The sequence below is a fragment of the Lissotriton helveticus genome, chromosome 9 (assembly GCF_964261635.1).
Source record: "Lissotriton helveticus chromosome 9, aLisHel1.1, whole genome shotgun sequence".
Lineage (NCBI taxonomy): Eukaryota > Metazoa > Chordata > Amphibia > Caudata > Salamandridae > Lissotriton > Lissotriton helveticus.
In genome coordinates, this window is record NC_136070.1 from 136,245,700 (window position 1) to 136,264,654 (window position 18,955).

Here is an 18,955-nt window from a genome sequence, read left to right on the forward strand (position 1 = left end):
CAGGCAACAAGATAGTGCTGACCCAAGACTACTCGAAGCCAACGGTAGAGCTAAGAAAGGGATTCCTAGCCCTCAGAGAAACACTGCGTAAAAGAGGCGCCACTTTCAGTTTCGTGAGCCCTACCAGGTTCAAAGGGACAGACAAATGGAAAACAATGTTCTTTGAATGCCCAGCTGATCTAAGGCGATACCTGCAAGGGCCGCCAGTGGAAGAGATGGAAGAAAACAAAAGCCCAGGAGCAGCGAAAAGAAGTGCCTCACCAGACGTGAGCGAACAATCGGAGTAAAGGACGTACAGAGAACTCCAGCATGGAAACACAGAACATCATATCTACCTCTCTACACAACACCAAGGTAAAAGGGGGCCGTGCAAGAGACAGACAAGCAGCCGAGCAGCAGACCAATGCACAGAGGCGCACCAACAGCCAAAGGAAGGAAACAAACTCTACCTCAGGGATGATGCGAGCAGAGGAACTTTGTCGTCGCACACCTATTTAGCAAGTAAGGGAGGGTGGGGGGCGGGAAGGAGGGGGGGGAGCGGGGCGGGGGGAGAGGGGGGGGGAGGTTCTATACATGGGCTTACTGACTATCTTTTTCTTCTCTTCATCTTCCATTTCCATTTCCTTCTCACTACACTCACATCTAGTAGGAGCAAACGCACGCATAGAGACACGAAAAGACTTACAACACTGAGAACAAAAGCACCTAGAGAAGAGCCACTGGCACAGCGAACGCAAAGAAGCATTAATGACGCACAATAGCCAGAATAGCATAGCGTCAGACATCAAAATAGTGTCCCTAAATGTCAAAGGCCTCAACAGCCCGGTGAAAAGGCGGAAGGTGCTTGAGCATCTCAGGAAACTTAAAAGCGACATATATGTACTCCAAGAAACAAGACTAGAAGAGGCAGACATCACAAGACTGAGAGCCAACTGGATAGGGGAGGTGGTGGGATCTCCAGCACAGAACAAGAAGAATGGGGTAGTAACAATAATTAGCAAAAACTCGAACCTAGAAGTAGTTAACTATCAAGCAGACACCCAAGGCAGGACACTGGTAACCAGTCTCAGGAGAGCAGGAGAGACCTACCACGTCGCAAACATATACATATAACAGCGAGGGTAAACAATTTTGGGAGGGGGTAGGGGCCCAGTTACACACCCTACCACTGGACGACCTGCTGATCATCGCGGGGGACATGAATCAAGTTCTTGACCCAGCGATTGATAAGCACCCCAGCAGACGCCACTCAACAGCTAGCCCTAACATCCTTAAGAATCTATGCTCCAAAATGAGAGTGAAGAACCCATGGCGCTTAAGTAACCCAGACGCCAGAGAGTACACGTTCTACTCTAACCCTCACAACTCCTACAGCCGAATAGACTATATACTAATGTCAGAAACACACACCCACCTCATAGACCACACAGAAATAGGACCCACAACAATATCAGATCACGCACACATAAGCCTATCCCTATCAGGCAGACACAACGAAAAGCCAACCCGCAGGTGGCGATTCGACGACAGCCTTCTCCAACACACTTCAGCGAAGTCAGAGATAGAGAAGGCAATTACAGAATACCTGTCAATCAATGATACACCAGAGACACCCAGAGAGGTACTATGGGATGCTCTAAAAGCCACTATACGGGGTACAGTCATGTCAATCAAGGGCAAAATTAACAAAACAAGGAGCAAGAGAATAGCCGAACTTGAGAAAGAGATCAAAGCACTAGAGAACAGCCACATTGCTAGATTAGAAGACAACAACACACTCACAAACCTGACCAGGCGAAAGTATGAGCTCAACAGAATACTGAGCGAGAGAGCAGGGACCTGGATTACCAAATACAAATCGGTTAATCTATGCACTGCAAACAAAGCGGGGAAAAACCTAGCAACCTATCTAAGGGGGAAACAAAAACAGCACACAATAGGGGCAATCAAAGACAAACATAACAAGGCCCAAACGGCCAACAAGGACATCCTAGAGGTCTTCAGGGACTTCTATGAGGGCCTATACACAAGAGACGAGGCGCTAAAAGAGGACGGGGGCGAGGAACTTCTGAGAGACATATCCACACCCACACTAACAGACCGAGAACGAGACACCCTAGAGCTAGCTGTAACGGAAGAAGAGATAAGGAAAGCTACGGCCGGTCTAAAAGACAACAAAGCACCAGGACCAGACGGATTCACGGCAGGCTTTTACAAGCAATACCTCAACACGCTCCAACCCACAATGAAACAGGTATTTGAGGATTGCATCCTCAAAGGACGCATGACCCCCTCAATGGCTGAGGCAAACATAATTGTCATACCAAAGGAAGGGAAGGACACAACAGAGGCGAAGAACTTTAGGCCGATCTCACTCATAAATGTAGACTGCAAGATATACGCAAAAATACTGGCCAATAGACTCAACACATATCTTCCCAAGCTCATACACAACTCCCAGGTTGGATATCTCAAAAACCGAATATCCCACGATAACACCAGACTAATATGCCATATAATTAACCACTCAGCCAATAGCAGCAAAGCGGCTGTGATGATAGCCCTGGATGCCGAAAAGGCTTTTGACAGAGTCTCATGGCCCTTTCTAGACCGCTGCATGGGGAAGTTCGGGCTAGGACCAAACTACAGGAGGATGGTGATGGCGCTGTACAGTAGCCCCAAAGCAAGGGTGGTAGTAAACGGCGGCACCTCAAACATACTAAACTTAGGCAGGGGTACAAGACAAGGCTGTCCACTCTCACCTGGCCTCTTCCTACTGGCAATAGAACCGCTCCTCACAATGATAAGAACGAACGACGACATAGCAGGGGTCCCGATAGGGGGGGAGAACTTCAAGCTAGCAGCATATGCTGACGATGTTTTAATAATGACAGAAAACCCAGAAAGATCAATCAAAGCACTGACAGACACCATCGAGAAGTACGCCCAGGTCTCAGGGTACAAACTCAACAAGGACAAATCAGAGTGCAAACCTCTGAACATCCACACAACAAGCACAGTACTAGGAACGTCAGGCCTAACGTGGCAGAAGAAACCCATTAAGTATCTAGGCATCCTTTTTGAGAGAGACCTAAGAACAACACTAGAACACAATGAGCAAGCGACAATCCAGAAGATTAAGGACAAAGTAGACGGGTGGTCCCCCAAATTCACAACATGGTGGGGAAGGGTAGAAACAATAAAAATGATGCTCACACCGATGGTGAACTATATGCTAACCATGCTCCCACTAACCAACACAGAGGACTTCCACAAAAGGGTAGACAAAATACTGAACAACTTCTTATGGAAAGGGAAAAAGCCCAGAATTAGCCTACACAAGCTCAGACTATCAAAAGAGCAGGGTGGTCTAAACATGACAAACTTCAAACTTTTCCACGAAGCGTGCATAGCTAGACAGGGACTGCACTGGCTAGACCCAAGACAGGACTACACCCCAGCATGGCTATCACTTGAACAAGGGCTACTAAAAGGCATGAAGCCCATCACCCTCCTCACAGCTACCCGACACCCAGCAATTAAAGACAACCCAGTCCTGAGAAACACAAAACGAGCCCTCCTGAAGGTAGACAAACTATTAAACACGAGCATCAGGGGGGGTCCTTTTGAATCCATCTGGCACAACCCCACCCTTAAGTACAGGGGTAAGGTTCTAGACATGCACGAATGGTACAGCCAAGGTATCTCCGTAGCCAAAGACCTCCAGGACAAAGGCGCGGACATAACGTTTGACACCTTAAAGGGGAACCACAACCTACACAGCATAGAACTTTACAACTTCCTGAAGATAAAAGTTGCAATAAGGAAGGCGAACCTCAACAGCCAGATACCATCGATAATACAGCTCGCTGCCAGCCTAAACACACTAGGGCACCAGGTAGCACATCTATACAAGGTCCTCCGCTCCACACCAAACTTAATGACAAAGTCACAAACTTCTGGGGGGAGGCAGCAGGGGAAGAACTAAGGGAGGGGGAGAAAGCCGAGCTGTGGAGATCCACAACTAGGAAAAAGGTAACGGCGACTCTAAACCAGACGAAATTTTGGCTAGTACACAAGGCATACTGGACACCGGCCCGACTGGCCACCCTGGGTATTAGAGACAGCGATGTATGCTGGAACTGCGACAAGGAGAGGGGAGACTTAGAACACCTCCTGCTCAAGTGCCCAAAAATAAAGGACTTTTGGGGAAGAATCAGAACACTCATCCATGAGATCGCAGGTATAGACATACAGATAGACTTCGCAAGCCTAGCCCTAGGCTTCACATCCCAGACCATCACAACTACAGAGGATCGTGACCTCATTGACCTTCTGCTGACAGCCGCAGTTAAAATAGTCCTAACTAACTGGAAGGACACATCAAAAGCGGCACCCCAAGCATGGCTCAACTGGGTCACGTTCCTAAGGGGGGCAGACAACATCACAGCGAAACACACACCGAAAACGCACAAGCAGTCAACCATGTGGGGGTCCTTAGACCTCTACCTATCATCACATAAGCCGCCATAGGCGTTTGAACAAGATGTAACTGAGGGCACACGCTGGAACCTATGCGTTAACAAAATGCCCTGCACACCTCTCAACTCCTACTATATCTCTTTACTGTTCCCCTCGGGCCCGGGGCGGGGGGCAAGATACGGGCGAACACAGAGACATGACAAAACGTCAAGCTGCCCCTTGGACCATGTACAATGGAATCCGAACTTTGGAATACCGAGCCATCGAACAACCTCAAGAATACGGACTACCGCCCCCCCCCTCTCTCTCCCTCTTCCTTCTTCCCTTTTCTTTCTCTTCCTCCGCCTACTTTCTTCTTCCACTCATGTATAAGCCTTGTCCATGTAAATATATATTTTTTATATACAATAAAAAATTTCTGAAATCACAAAAAAAAAAATGTATTAAACCATTACTATCTCGAGTACAAATGACAGTCCCAGGTCAAAGTTAAAAAGGCTCCCCATTCCTCATTTACCCCTCTGGAGTAGTTAAAAGCAGTGGCAGATGAAAATATGAACAATGCATAACATAAAATTATAGGTGGGTAAAAAGTGAATTACGGGGATGTTTTTCACCCCTGATTCCGAGTGGCATCACAGACCATTCGAGCTTCGCTCTGGTTGTCTATTTGATGTCTTAGGACCCCATAGTGAAAAACTTCTCCATGATTCACTGTTATCCATCGACACAAATTTTTTTGTTATATATGGCTCTAGTAGAGATCCATTAGTGTGAATAAATGGATTCATACCCAGTACATCACTGCTATGAGGTACCAACATTTCATTGCAAAAGCTGTTGCCCATTGCGCTTTGTCATTAAGGGATTCCAGGCTGCTCTGGATAGTCTCACTGGGCGCCTGTCAGAAGAGTGCTGGGAGCTGCAGAGCACAACTTCTGGAGGTGAGGACACAGAGAGTGGTGGGGGTGAATGGCAGGACTCACAGGGCCCGATTCACAGAACTAACGTAAGACAAAATCCTAAACTTACTACCGTTTTGGTATTCACAGAAGGCACTTAGTCATTTCGGTATTCACAGAAGTTAGGAGTCCTAACTTTAGGACTCCTAAATGCCTTCTGTGAATACCGAAAGTCTTAAAATTAGGATTTTTCGCATTAGTTTATTCTTTATAAATCTTTTTTGCAGATACACACAATGTACTGAATGTCGTGCCCAACCTGAGGTTCTCCAGCTCTTTTTTTAATTTTTTGTTTTTGTGTTTTTTTGTTGCAATTTTTTATAGCTCGAACTCGGGTATCAGAGCACTTTACATGAGCACCAGCTGCATTTCAGACGGACACATTAATTTATAGGCATTGGGAGATTAAGTGATTTGCCCAGAATCACAGAAATGTTTGAGCTTCCTGCCAGACTCAAGCCTGGTTCCCCAACGTCAAAGCCGGCTACTCCAGCCGTTAAGCCACACCCTCTCCCCTCTAAATCAACCCAGCAGTCTGTGCACCATAGGAGTGGAAAAAGCAGGGGGAAAAGTCGTTTCTGCAGATCAGGTCATTTATTTTTGCTCAGGGAAAATAAACTCCTTTTGTTTGAACATGTGTCTGCCCTGCAAACTGTCAGTACTGTGAAAGGAGCTGCTATGACGTGGGCACCTTTCACAGTAGAGCACTGCGGCGGGAAAGCAGAAACCTCCTGTTATGACTGATGGTCTCACAGGGTGGCGGAGGAAATGGCCCCCGCCGACCTGGAAGACCGAGGACCGTCTGCAAGGATCTAAATAAAAAATAGCCCACGGAGGTCTTTCAAGAAGTCTTGCCGGTTTTACATAAAATGTGTGTTAATTCACCTCTTTTGTGGATTCGTTTCTTACTCATAAACACTGGAAAACTTTCCTAGAGTGACTTCAGTGGTTTAATGGCTGTAATTTCACTAAAAAATATATTAAGAGCAGCAGCGACCGAGATAGGTTCAAAGGAAGTGACGCCATATTCACTCGCCTGATAGATTATTTCCATTAAAAAAAATTAAATCTCACGGCTGCTTCACGTTAGTATTCTGCGGCTGATAACAGGTGCACAAAACAAGCCACAGATAAATGCACTACTTTTAAGAGGTATGGGGTCTGACTGGTTCAACCGCAGGTGTTATAAAGCAGTCAAGACAGCTGGTTGTAACAACAAAGGGGGAGGCAGTCGGTGCTGCTCTCTAAACCGAAATGATAACCTTTTGTAGTCTATCAAGAAGTACTACATGCAAGTAGATTGCAGATAAATCTGTTCTACCATTTTGATATGATTTCATCATCCTCGAGATGCCTGCGTTAGCAGTAAATGAATGTAGTTCGTCTATCTCCTTCACCAATGATGAGAAGCATTAAAACAACAAAAAGGTTTGTGTCTCACCATTTGCTTCCAGTGGTTCATTGTGTGAATCTTCCGAGAATGCACTTTTTTCTGCTCTTGTTTCTTCTGTTATCCTCAGTTTTTGCCGAGTTTTAGTTATAGAAAGCATGTACTCTACTTGTAATGTTTAATCCATCTTGCCATTAATTTCCTTACAGGTTCACTTTATATAATTTATATTAAAATTGTGTTTTATATGATATAAATGTTTCTCTAAAGCAGAGGTCTGCCTGCCACCTTTTCTGTAATAAGAGCTATTTATGTTCAATGGAAATACTCTCAAGCTAATAGAGATGCAGCAGGAACCAGCGCCGGCCCCCCTGCTGCAAACGCAGCAGGCACCGACTAATAAATAAAATGGCAAGTCAGTGTCGTTTTACTTAAACACCGCAGGGCGAGGGCAGGGGGCTGGGCTGGATCCTGACATTGCAGGATTACAGCTGCCCCTGCAGTGCGCATGTCGGGTTGGCCGGCTCTATTGTTACAGTCAGCCTAACATGCGCAGTGCGCACCCAGCAATTCCCTGGCGGTGAAACAGCTGGGGGAGCGCTGACACAGGCTCCAGCCTTAAAATGAGCACTGGGTTAGCCTGCTCCCTCCAATCGATTGGCTGTATTGGTATCTACTGAGCAGGAAGGAAGTCCTTCTCTTGCCTGTGATCGGGAGAGAGGTGCTCATCCGGGGGAGCAGTATAAGGTGAGTTTGGCGCTGTAGCACCCCAACATATTTTTATTCTTATAGCTGCCACTGGGAGGAACTACATCAGACACGATTACATTAGTGGCCATCATTTCCAAGATTATAAGCCGTGATCACCTCCGTGCATCAGGCAGGGTTGTCAGCAGTATTGTTTAAAATGCTTTGTCAAATTGGAATGCCTCTACATCGGTAATACAGAACAGCCAGAGCTCCAATACACCTGGGACCAAGTTGATAATAATAATAGTAATAGTCTCCAAAACACAGTTTGTGTTTTTTCACTCAAATATCAGTTTAAAATATATTTTGGATATGTAAACATTTTTCTCCAAACATCAGCATTGAATTCTGTAAATACACACAATTTCATTTCAAATTCGTGCTTCTCAATTTTGGCATATATATACATTCAACAAGGCAAACGCTTCCAATTAAGTTCACTGGGCTTCACACTGGAAAGTTATTTATAGGTAGCTGGAGAGCTACCAGTAGCTCCCGAGCTACTCGTTGTAGTGGAATGCTTTAAAGTTTACCTATGGTTATATGAGTTTCTCTTGGAATTCTAAAACAATATTCCTGGGTGGTAAATGATCATATCTGGGGCCTAGTTACATTTGGTGAAGAAAGGCAGGAACCTCCCTCCACCAAGATGCTTACTCCCAGGCATCAGGTACAAGGATGGGGCAGAGTTGGGAATCTCTTCCCCTGCCATCACCAGCAACCAACCAGACACCCCAAGAAGAACCTTGTGAAAATGGATGGACTTGGGCTGTCATGGCTAATGAGAACTACACCATTTGAGCACTAGAAGGCTTAAACGGTTCTAGATCCCAGACCATAATTAGTCATCAGAACATATTTTTCAGCCCAATGGCAGCTGTTTCAGCCACAAAGACCAAACATTCGTCGAGCAGACACTGCAATCCTGTCTGCTCCACGGTGCTGCTGCACAGGCGATTAACAGAGCGCAGCAGGGAAATTTGTAGAGTCCAAATTTAGTCTCTGAGTAAGATCTCAGACTGGAAAATCCCAATAACTCACACGTCAGTGCTTGACTGAGGAGACCATGGGACTCATTCATTCTTGGAGTACATAGTAACTAGAGACAGTGGGTCACATGTATCAACCTATTTTGCATTCGCAAATGGTGTTTATCGCTAAATTTGACCGTTTGCTAATGCAAAATAGTCTGTCAAGATGTATGAAAGGCTTTAGCAGTGCATTTTAGGTAACCACAATTTCCTTTGATTACCTAAAATTGCAACTCCAAATAGGGAATCGCAATTTGCGCACCCCTAAGCACATGTACCAAGCATTTCCTAAATGAAAACTGAGCAATTAGGAAATGCTATTACCATCGACTCCAGGTGCCAGATGTACAAAATCGTGCGTTTGCGATTTCATAATAGCAAATATTAGCGATTCGCTATTAGGAAAATGCAAACTGCATTGTGCAACAGTGTGCTTGACACTGTTAGCGATTCACAGTGGGTCGCAAATGGGCCTGCCTCATCAATATTCATGGGGCGGGTCGGAATTTGCGACACATTGTGAATGGCTACAGTCGCTGAGATGGTGTCCTGCTGGGGTAAGCACACCACCATGTCTGTGATTGCTTTTGAAATAAAGCAATTTTTGGGGGGGTATGCAGCCCGTTTTCCTTAAAGGAAAATGGGATGCATTTCAAAAATAAAAATGAAAAGCTAACTTTTCATTTTTTAAGAGTAGGCAGTGGTCCGTCCTGCTCTTAAAAAATGTTGGCACCCACATTCACAAAGGGGAATGGGTCCCTCGGGGACCAACTTGAAGTTGGTGGTAACTGCAATTTTTTTCGCAAAACATTCCTACATACCATGTGCATCTTGCTATTATGTAGGTGCGCCCTTAACACGCCCCTTCAAATTGAGACTCGCACACCCTATTTTGCGAGTCGGTAATGGGTTACAGACTCGCAAAATAGGGCTGGTACATGCCAAAAAGCATTTTACCGGTTGCAAATGGCCCAATGGGCTGTTTGCGAGTGGTAAAATGCTTGGTATATCTGGCCCCAAATTCAATAGTAACCATGTGCAATTTTTGAAAATGCACAAAAAAAGCCTTTTTCAAAGTGCCATGTAGACCATACATACCATTTTGTATTCCATAAATAGGGAGTACCTAAAATGTGCTATTTAGGGAATGCAAAATGGAACGATGATACATGTGGTCCAGTATTCCCAGATAGTAAGCTCACTTACTTAGTGTTAATTCTAGGTGTCTCTTGCTATACTGACCCTCATTCCACATTCTGCTGTCAAGGGGTATGAAACACACCCTTAATCATCTTTATTCACTTTGGAACAACAGCCTTACAGGTAGATTCATCAAGCATTTTTGCAAGCGCAAACGGTGCGAATCGCAAAAATCGTCCGTTTGCGCCCGCAAAAATGGCATTTGGAATTCATCAATGGGCCATGAACTCGCAATTAGAAAAATCGCAAATAATTGCGATTTCTCAAATTGCGATCGCATTTAAGGAATCTCAATTAGAGATTCCTTAAATGCTATTCATGAACCTTAGAAAAATTGCAAATTCGCTATTTTTTGCCGCTATTTACCGCGAAGTCTGACTTCGTGGTAAATAGCGAAAACTTAGAAAAATGCACTTTAGTGCATTTTTCTAAGTTGTATGTTACACACACACATGTCCTTGTGACATGTGTGTGCGTAACACCAGCGTCCAATATCATTTCAGGGGTGCAACAGGGTGTCGTTTGGACACCCCTGCACCCTTGAAATCGCAAACTCAAAATGCGAATCGCTAATAGCAATTCGCACATTGATATGTCTTCCCATTCATTCCTATGGGCCTTTTGGCCCATAGGAATGAATGGGGAGTTATTCCTTATTTGCGATTAGCAATTAGCTAATCGCAAATAAGGAAGCTGTAGGAATCGCTAAATAAATTGCGATTTGTACATGAATCCCGTTTTGCGAGTCTGTAATAGCGATTCCTTAATAATCACTAATACAGACTCGCAAAACGGGACTTTGATGAATCTATATGATAGTCCTTTCTTTGCTGTGACTATTGTTATTGCTATCCTGTGCACCACATCTCCCTCCAACTTCACCGTTTCACCATCCAACAGTATATGGGAATTGGGAAAGAAGTGGGAGGAACAACGGTCTGAAGAAAATAAAATGAAGAACAAAGCATTGTTATTTTGAGTCATAATGAAGAAAATCTATTAACTTTAGAATTATATTTTCATTGTTAATGATGTAAATGTTGTATGGGCATGGATGGGGACCAGGCTACAGTTGTTGGAAGAGGTAGGGCTAGGGTTGTTTGGTGGTTGAGTTTTAGGGCTAGAAGTCGGTAGTGGTCAGGATTTGGGTTAAGTTAAGGGGCAGGATTTGCTATGAGTAATCATTAAGGTTATATTTAAAGTTTACCAATATGGGTAGACTTGCAGGGGTCTCCATACTTTGCTGTAATAGGAGCTACTTATAGTCAATGAAACTCTTCTAGAGCTACTAATATTATTAGTTTGTAATCATGACCGCATCATAAAATATTACATTAGTGACCACCATACTCAAGATTACAACCAGCGATCAACTCAGTGCATCAGGCATAGTTGCCAGCAATAATGTAAAAGAAAGACTTTGTCAATAGGGAATGCCTCTGCATGGGTAATGCATAACAGCCATAGCTGCAATGACTCTGGTACTAGCATAAAACATTTATAAAATGTCTCCCCAGGACGATGTGATTTATCACTCCAATATCTGAATTAAATATATTTGGGAAATTCAGCCATTTTACTACAAATATCAGCTAATGATTTCTGAATATAAGCACATTTTCATCTCAAATATACACTCTTAATTTTGGTGTACGTATATTAATTCAACCAAGCAAAAGATTCTAATTTACTATCCTGGGCTGCAGACAAGAGAGCTACTTATGGGTAGCTGGAGAGCTACCAGTAGCTCACGCACTACTCGTTGGAGAAGCCTAGGTTAGAGTTATGGTTGTGTATTGGCTTATCTTGAAGGCTAGGCTTAGACTAAGGACTCGTTTTAGTGTCCATGGTTAGGGCTTTGTTCATGGTTAGGATTTGGGTAAGGGTTATGGTTAGATTTAGGTGTAAAGTATTGACAACCTGTCATCTGTTCCCAGGCAGTGCTTAATTTGTAAAAACATAACTAGCAAGGCCCATAGTTTTTTCTCAGACATCTACCGACACCACTGCTGAAGGTTGAGATTGCTGAATACCAGGACTGTCTGATCTTTATGGCAGACGTAACGGGGAATAACAGACTCTGCGATTGGCCAGAGTTGGAATCTGAGCCAATCCATCTTGGGTTACTTCATTGGACTCACATTTTACTAACACGTTTAAATTATCTGGAACAACATATATATTTACACCCTACGCTGTGTTATGAGACCCTGATAAACCTATGTATGTGTGTTTGCTATGTTTGTAAAAGAGCACAATGAGTGGTGGAATCCTTCCTTCAGATCATCAGAGAAGCCCTTTCCTCTCTTCTCCCTAGAGCTTTCTCTTCTCTTCTTCCTCTACCTTCTCTTTTTCCCTGGAGCCCTCTCCTCTCTTCCCCTTGGAGCCTCCTCCCCTCTTCTCTCTGGAGCCCTCTCCTGTCTTTTCCCTGGAGCCTTCTCTTCTCCCTCTCCCTCCTCTTCTCCCTGGAGCCCTGTCCTCTCTTCTCCTTGGAGCCTTCCCTTCTCTTCTCCTTCCCCTTCCTCTTCTCCCTGGAGCCCTCTCCTCTCTCCCCCCTGGAGCCCTCTCCTCTCTTCTCTATGCAGCCCTTTCCTCGCTTTCCTCTGGAGCCCTCTCTTCTCTCCTCTCTTCTCTCTTGAACCCTCTCCTTTCTTCTTCCGGTAGCCCTCTCCTCTCTTCTTCTAGAGCCTCTCATCTCTTCTCCCTGGAGCCCTCTCCTCTCTTCACCCTGTAGCCATCGCCTCACTTCTCCTAGAGCCTCTCATCTCTTCTCCCTGGAGCCCTCTCCTCTCTTCTTCATGAAGCCCTCTCTAGTCTTGTCCCTGTAGCCCTCTCCTCTCTTCTTCCTAGAGCCTCTGTTTTCTTTGCCCCTGAGGCCTCTCCTCTCTTTTCCAGAGAGCTCTCGCCTCTTTTCTCCCTGGAGCCCTCTCCTCTCTTCTCCTGGGAGCCCTCTCCTCTCTTCTCCCTGAAGCCCTCTCCTCTCTTCTCCGGGCAGCTCACTCCTCTATTCTCCGGGGACCCCTCTCCTCTCTTCTCCCAGGAGCCCTCTCCTCTCTTCTCTCCGGAGCCCTCTCTTCTCCCTGGAGCCCTCTCCTTGCTTCTCAGTAGAGCCCTCTCTTCTTCTCTCGTGCCCTCTTCTCTTTTATCCCTGGATCCATCTCATCTCTTCTCCCTGGAGCCCTCTCCTCTCTTCTCCCTGAAGCCCTCTCCTCTCCTCTCCCTGAAGGACGCCCCTCGCTTCTCCCTTGAGCCCTCTCCTCTCTTCTACCGGGAGCAGGTCTCTTGTCTTCTCCGTGGAGCCTCTCAACTCTTCTCCCTGGAGCCCTCACCTCTCTTCTCCTTGGAGCCATCTCCTCTCTTCTCCCTCGAGCTCTCTCCTCTTTTCTCCCTTGCCTCTCATCTCTTCCCCCTGGAGCCCTCTCCTTGTGTCTCCCTGGTGCCCTCTCATCTATTATCCCTGGACCCCTCTCCTGTCTTCTCCCTAAAGCCCTCTTCTGTGTTCTCCCTAGAGCCCTCCCTTCTCTTCTCCCTAAGGCTCTAGTCTCCTCGCTTTTCCTGGAGCCTCTCATCTCTACCCACTGGAGTCCTCTATTCTCTACTCTCTGGGGCCCTCTACTATCTTCTCCCTGGAGCCCTCTTCTTTCTTCTCCCTGGAGCGCTCTCCTCGCTTCCCCTTGGAGCCTTTCATCTCTTCTTCCTGGAACCTTCTCCCCGCTTCCCCCTTGAGCCCTTTACTCCCTTCTCCCTACAGCCCTCTCTTCTCTGCTCTCCCACTCCTCTCTTCTCACTGGAGCCCTCTCCTCGTTCCCCCTGGGACCCTCTCCACGCTTCTCCTTGGAGCTCTCTCTTCTTTTCTCCCTTGAGCCCTCTCCTTGCGCCCAGCTGGAGCCCTCTCTTTGCTCCCCCATGAAGCCCTCTCCTCACTTCCCACTCAAGCCCTCTCATCTATTCCCCTGGAGCCTCTTTTCTTCTCCCTCCCTCTCCTGTCTTTTCCGGGGGGCTCTCTGCTCACTTACCCCTGTAGAACTCTTCCCCCTCGAGCCCCCTCCTATCTTCTCCCTTGAGCCCTCTCATTTTTCTTCCTGAAGACCTCTATTCTGTTCTCCTTGAAGCCCTCTCAACTCTTCTCCTGGAACCCTCTCCTCGCTTCCCCCTGGAGCCCTCTCCCTGCTTGTCCCTGGAGCCCCCTCATCTCTTCTCCCTGAAGACCTCTCTTCGCGTCTCCTTGGAGCCCTCTCTTCTCTTCTCCTTGAAGCCCTCTCCTCTCTTCTCCCAGGAGCCCTCCCCTCTCTTCTCCTTGGAGCCTCTTCTCTCTTCCCCTTAATCCATCTCCACGCTTTCCCTGGAACCGTCAACTCTCTTCCCCCTGGAGCCATCTCCTCTCTTCTCCCTGGAGCCCTCTCCTCTCTTCACCCTGGATCCCTCTCCTCTCTTCTCCCTGGATCCCTCTCCTCTCTTCTCTTCACACTGGAGCCGACCCTCGTTCGCTTCTCCTGGAGCCCTATCTGGGCTTCTCCCTGGAGCGCTCTCCTGGCTTCTCCCTAAAGTATTTTCCCCTCTTGTCCCTGGAACCCAGTCCTCTCCTCACCCCCTAGAGCAATCTCATCTCATCTCTTCTCCCAGGAACCTTTCTCCACTTTTCCCTGGAGCCCTCCACTGGCTTCTCCCTGGAGCCCTCCCCTCGCTTCTCCCTGGAGCCCTCCCCTCGCTTCTCCCTGGAGCCCTCTGCTGTCTTTAGGCCCGGATTGGCCGTAGCGGGCACCGGGCAATCTCCCGGTGCGCAGCACGGGTGGGGGCCGGTTTTGGGCCTCTGGGGGCCGTTTTTGTTACAGGGCCGTTTTTGCAGCATAGCTGCAAAATCGGCCTTGTAACAAAATCGGCCGAAAACCGGCCCTGGCAAAGAGCTCGGCAGTACCCCCCCCCCCCCGTGGGGGTACAGCCCTCCCCTCGCTTCTCCCTGGAGCCCCCTCCTCGCTTCTCCGTGGAGCCCTCTGTTCTCTTCTCCCTGGAGCCCTCTCTTCTTTTCTCTTCTGTCCTCTCCCATCTCTTTCCCTCTGGAGCTCTCTCCTCGCTTCTCCCTGGAGCTCTCTCTTCTTTTCTCTTCTGTCCTCTCCCTTCTCTTTCCCTCTGGAGCCCTCTCCTCGCTTCTCCCTGGAGCTCTCTCTTCTTTTCTCTTCTGTCCTCTCCCTTCTCTTTCCCTCTGGAGCCCACTCCGTGCTTCTCCCTGGAGCCCTCTGCTCGCTTCTCCCTGGAGCCCTCTCCTCACTTCTCCCTGGATCCCTCTCTTCTCTTCTCTTCTCTCCTATGTCTTCTCTTTCCCCCTGGAGCCCTCTCCTCACTTCTCCCTGGATCCCTCTCTTCTCTTCTCTTCTCTCCTATGTCTTCTCTTTCCCCCTGGAGCCCTCTCCTCACTTCTCCCTGGATCCCTCTCTTCTCTTCTCTTCTCTCCTATGTCTTCTCTTTCCCCCTGGAGCCCTCTCCTCACTTCTCTCTAGAGCCCTCTCTTCTCTTCTCTTCTCTTCCCTCCTCTCTCTTCTCTTTCCCCCTGGAGCCCTCTCCTCGCTTCTCCCTGGAGCCCTCTCTTCTCTTCTCTTCTCTTCTCTTCTCTTCTCTTCTCTCCTCTCCCTTCTCTTTCCCCCTGGAGCCCTCTCCTCGCTTCTCCCTGGAGCCCTCTCTTCTTTTCTCTTCTGTCCTCTCCCTTCTCTTTCCCTCTGGAGCCCTCTCCTCGCTTCTCCCTGGAGCCCTCTCCTGGAGCCCTCTCCACGCTTCTCCCTGGAGCCCTCTGCTCGCTTCTCCCTGGAGCCCTCTCCTCACTTCTCCCTGGATCCCTCTCTTCTCTTCTCTTCTCTCCTATGTCTTCTCTTTCCCCCTGGAGCCCTCTCCTCACTTCTCTCTAGAGCCCTCTCTTCTCTTCTCTTCTCTCCTATGTCTTCTCTTTCCCCCTGGAGCCCTCTCCTCACTTCTCTCTAGAGCCCTCTCTTCTCTTCTCTTCCCTCCTCTCTCTTCTCTTCCCCCCTGGAACCCTCACCTCACTTCTCCCTGGAACCCTCTCCTCACTTCTCCCTGGAACCCTCTCCTCACTTCTCCCTGGAGCCCTCTCCTCTTTTCTCTTCTCTTTCCTCCTCTCCCTTCTCTTTCCCCTGGAGCCCTCTCCTCGCTTCTCCCTGGAGCCCTCTCTTCTCTTCTCTTCTCTCCTCTCCCTTCTCTTTCCCCCTGGAGCCCTCTCCTCGCTTCTCCCTGGAACCCTCTCCTCACTTCTCCCTGGAACCCTCTCCTCACTTCTCCCTGGAACCCTCTCCTCACTTCTCCCTGGAACCCTCTCCTCACTTCTCCCTGGAGCCCTCTCCTCACTTCTCCCTGGAACCCTCTCCTCACTTCTCCCTGGAGCCCTCTCCTCTTTTCTCTTCTCTTTCCTCCTCTCCCTTCTCTTTCCCCCTGGAGCCCTCTCCTTGCTTGCCCCTCCTGTGTGCACGTGTGGAATTGTTCCATCGCCCCCGTCCATCAGTTTTGTAATGCAGACTCCCCTGCCTCCTCGCGGCGCTCAATCCCCCCCCCCCCCCGCCCTCCCTGTAATATGACTACATTTATTTTAGAAGGGAAACCACCAAACCGATTACTTATGCGGAAAAGTATGATGAATCCATGAGGCGACCCCAGAGGCCGGTCTGCTCGCAAGCCCCACCCTCAGGCATTTCCTTTTTCAGTAAAGGCTAAAATAAACCCATCCATGAACTTCAAAACCTTGCATTCATCACTCCATTCTTCATCTCTTCCTTTCTCTCTCACTCATGCTCTCTGGGTCTCTTTAATTCTCTCTCTCTTTTACATAATATGTATATCTTTATCTGCATATGTTTTTCTGCTTCCTCTTCTATCGGTACATTTGTCTTTGGCCCTCATTTCCCAGTGGTCTGGTATTTGGTGTATACTTATCACAGCTAAAAAAATCCAAACCCCGCCTGTCGGAAATGTACTGGGTGAGACAAATACTAGCCAACTCCATGTTTTTGTGAAATAACGTGGAATTTGGGTTTTACTGCACCAAAATTCACATCCATTGAATACCAAACCTTCCTCCACCCCCAATAAATATTGGCTGGTTTGACATTAGCACTTATCAGAAGTCACCACATCTATCGCCGTTACCCACTGGTGATGGGGACCTTTGTGTCTCAGACTTGCTATCTCCGCCACTCTCTGATTGGATGGTGGCGGACATGCACCCCTTCCTTGAATGCCTAGCTACAACTACATCTGGATCCCTAGTGCTGATTTTGATCATGGGAAAACACTGATCATGCCTGTGCACCACGACCTAGGCCTGTCTCACAGATGTTTTTTTTGTTGCAGATTTATATAGCGCAAACTCGACCCAAAGGTATTGGAGCGCTTTACATGAGCACCGGTTACTTTACACAAGGACAGATTCATGTTTTTGGTAGGCACGGGGAGATTGAGGGCCAGATGTAGGTGGCCCAATACCAGTCGGTAACGGCCGAATTTACCTATTAGGTAATTGCCATTCATTCCTATGGGCCTCCAGGCCCATAGGAATGAATGGCAATTACCGAATCGGTAAATGCCGATTCGGTAAATACTGAATCTTACAGATTCGGTAATTTTTACCAAATTGTTTGCTACATATCATTTACAGAATCTAAAATACCGAATCGGTAAAATTCGGTATTTTAGAATCGGTAAATACTATTTACCTACATCTGGCCCTAAGTGATTTGCCCAGAATCACAGGATGTGGATGCGACCCGAAGTTTCAACCATAGTTTCCCAGCTCCAAAGACGGCAGTCTAACCATCAGACCACATTCTCTCCCCATTAATGGTCTTCTTAGACCCAGAGCGGCACCTAAAGCCCTACCGTTAGAGTGGTAATGGGCTGCGGCCCTTACCAAAGAGTTAAGTAGCACGAGCGCTGTGGTGGCATCACACTTCGTTTTAGTAAATATGATCAGTAGACGGAACATGCCTTTTTACCTGTGTCACTGAAGTGAAGCCTACTCTTGTTCCGCCAGTGGCGGCCGTTACTGGTAAGAGTGGTAGGGCAGGGCGGGGCAGTGCAAGGTAGGGGTCAGCGCAAGGCGACATGCTCTTGGGGCAGCTACCTTTGTCTACAGGCACATCAGTAGTAGGGGAGACTATAGAAACCGGTTTTCATTTGTCTGCACTGGGTTGTGACCCTTGAGTCCTGCCATGGACATGCACATATAATGGCGCATGATACACACCACCATAATCGACTTTGTATCGTCGATTTTTTCTGCTATATTTAGTGTTTATCTTGCATTTGAGTATTAGAAGGTACACCATGAAGTGGGCACACTGGTACACGAGAATCCTTTGTGCCTCATCCACTTCGGGGCTTTGAGCTCTGTCTTATCATTATCTTTCATGAGGAGTGATATGAGACAAATATATATTTACTTTTTGCTGTCTCTATATATTCCCTGTTATTCATTCAGTACGGAGCTAATGAAAACATAAACAGCACCGTTGTTTCTGGTCTTTTAATAAAACAAAGAATAATTTGTGTTCGTCATACATTCGAGTTGATTTGGTCTCCTTTTTTATCTTACACATTGCTTTGAATCAGCACCTTTCTTTTCCACTCACTTTCAATTAACATCACAACCTTGTCTGCACAGGCTGGACACACCTTGGTACCTTAAGCCTTTATGCTAAGGACAGGTGGGACACGATACCTGACGTCTGCAGGTAAGGGCCTCTGACTTACGATAACCACTGATGGTGCCATTCACCTTCCTAATCATCATGCACCCCAGCGGGACAGGGGTCTTGGGTGTGTGTGCTATGAATTTTGTTTTCTCTGCCCAACACAAGCTAGTTGATATATCTGTTTCTGGCTGACTTATAGTTTTACACATTGTCTGTTCTGTTTCAAGTCATTATTTTTATTTGTATTATTATTTTTTTTTTTGGTTAAAATTTTTTATTGAGCAATCATATAAAAATACAAAGATGGGCCCACAACCACACGGGCTGGCCGCTAAGTCACATAGCACGACACATGAAATAAACAATCATTTCCGAGGCCAGGCCAAATCATAGAATGAAATTGCTCCAGACATAGGACAGGATACAACAATTTTCTATATAAAACATGAA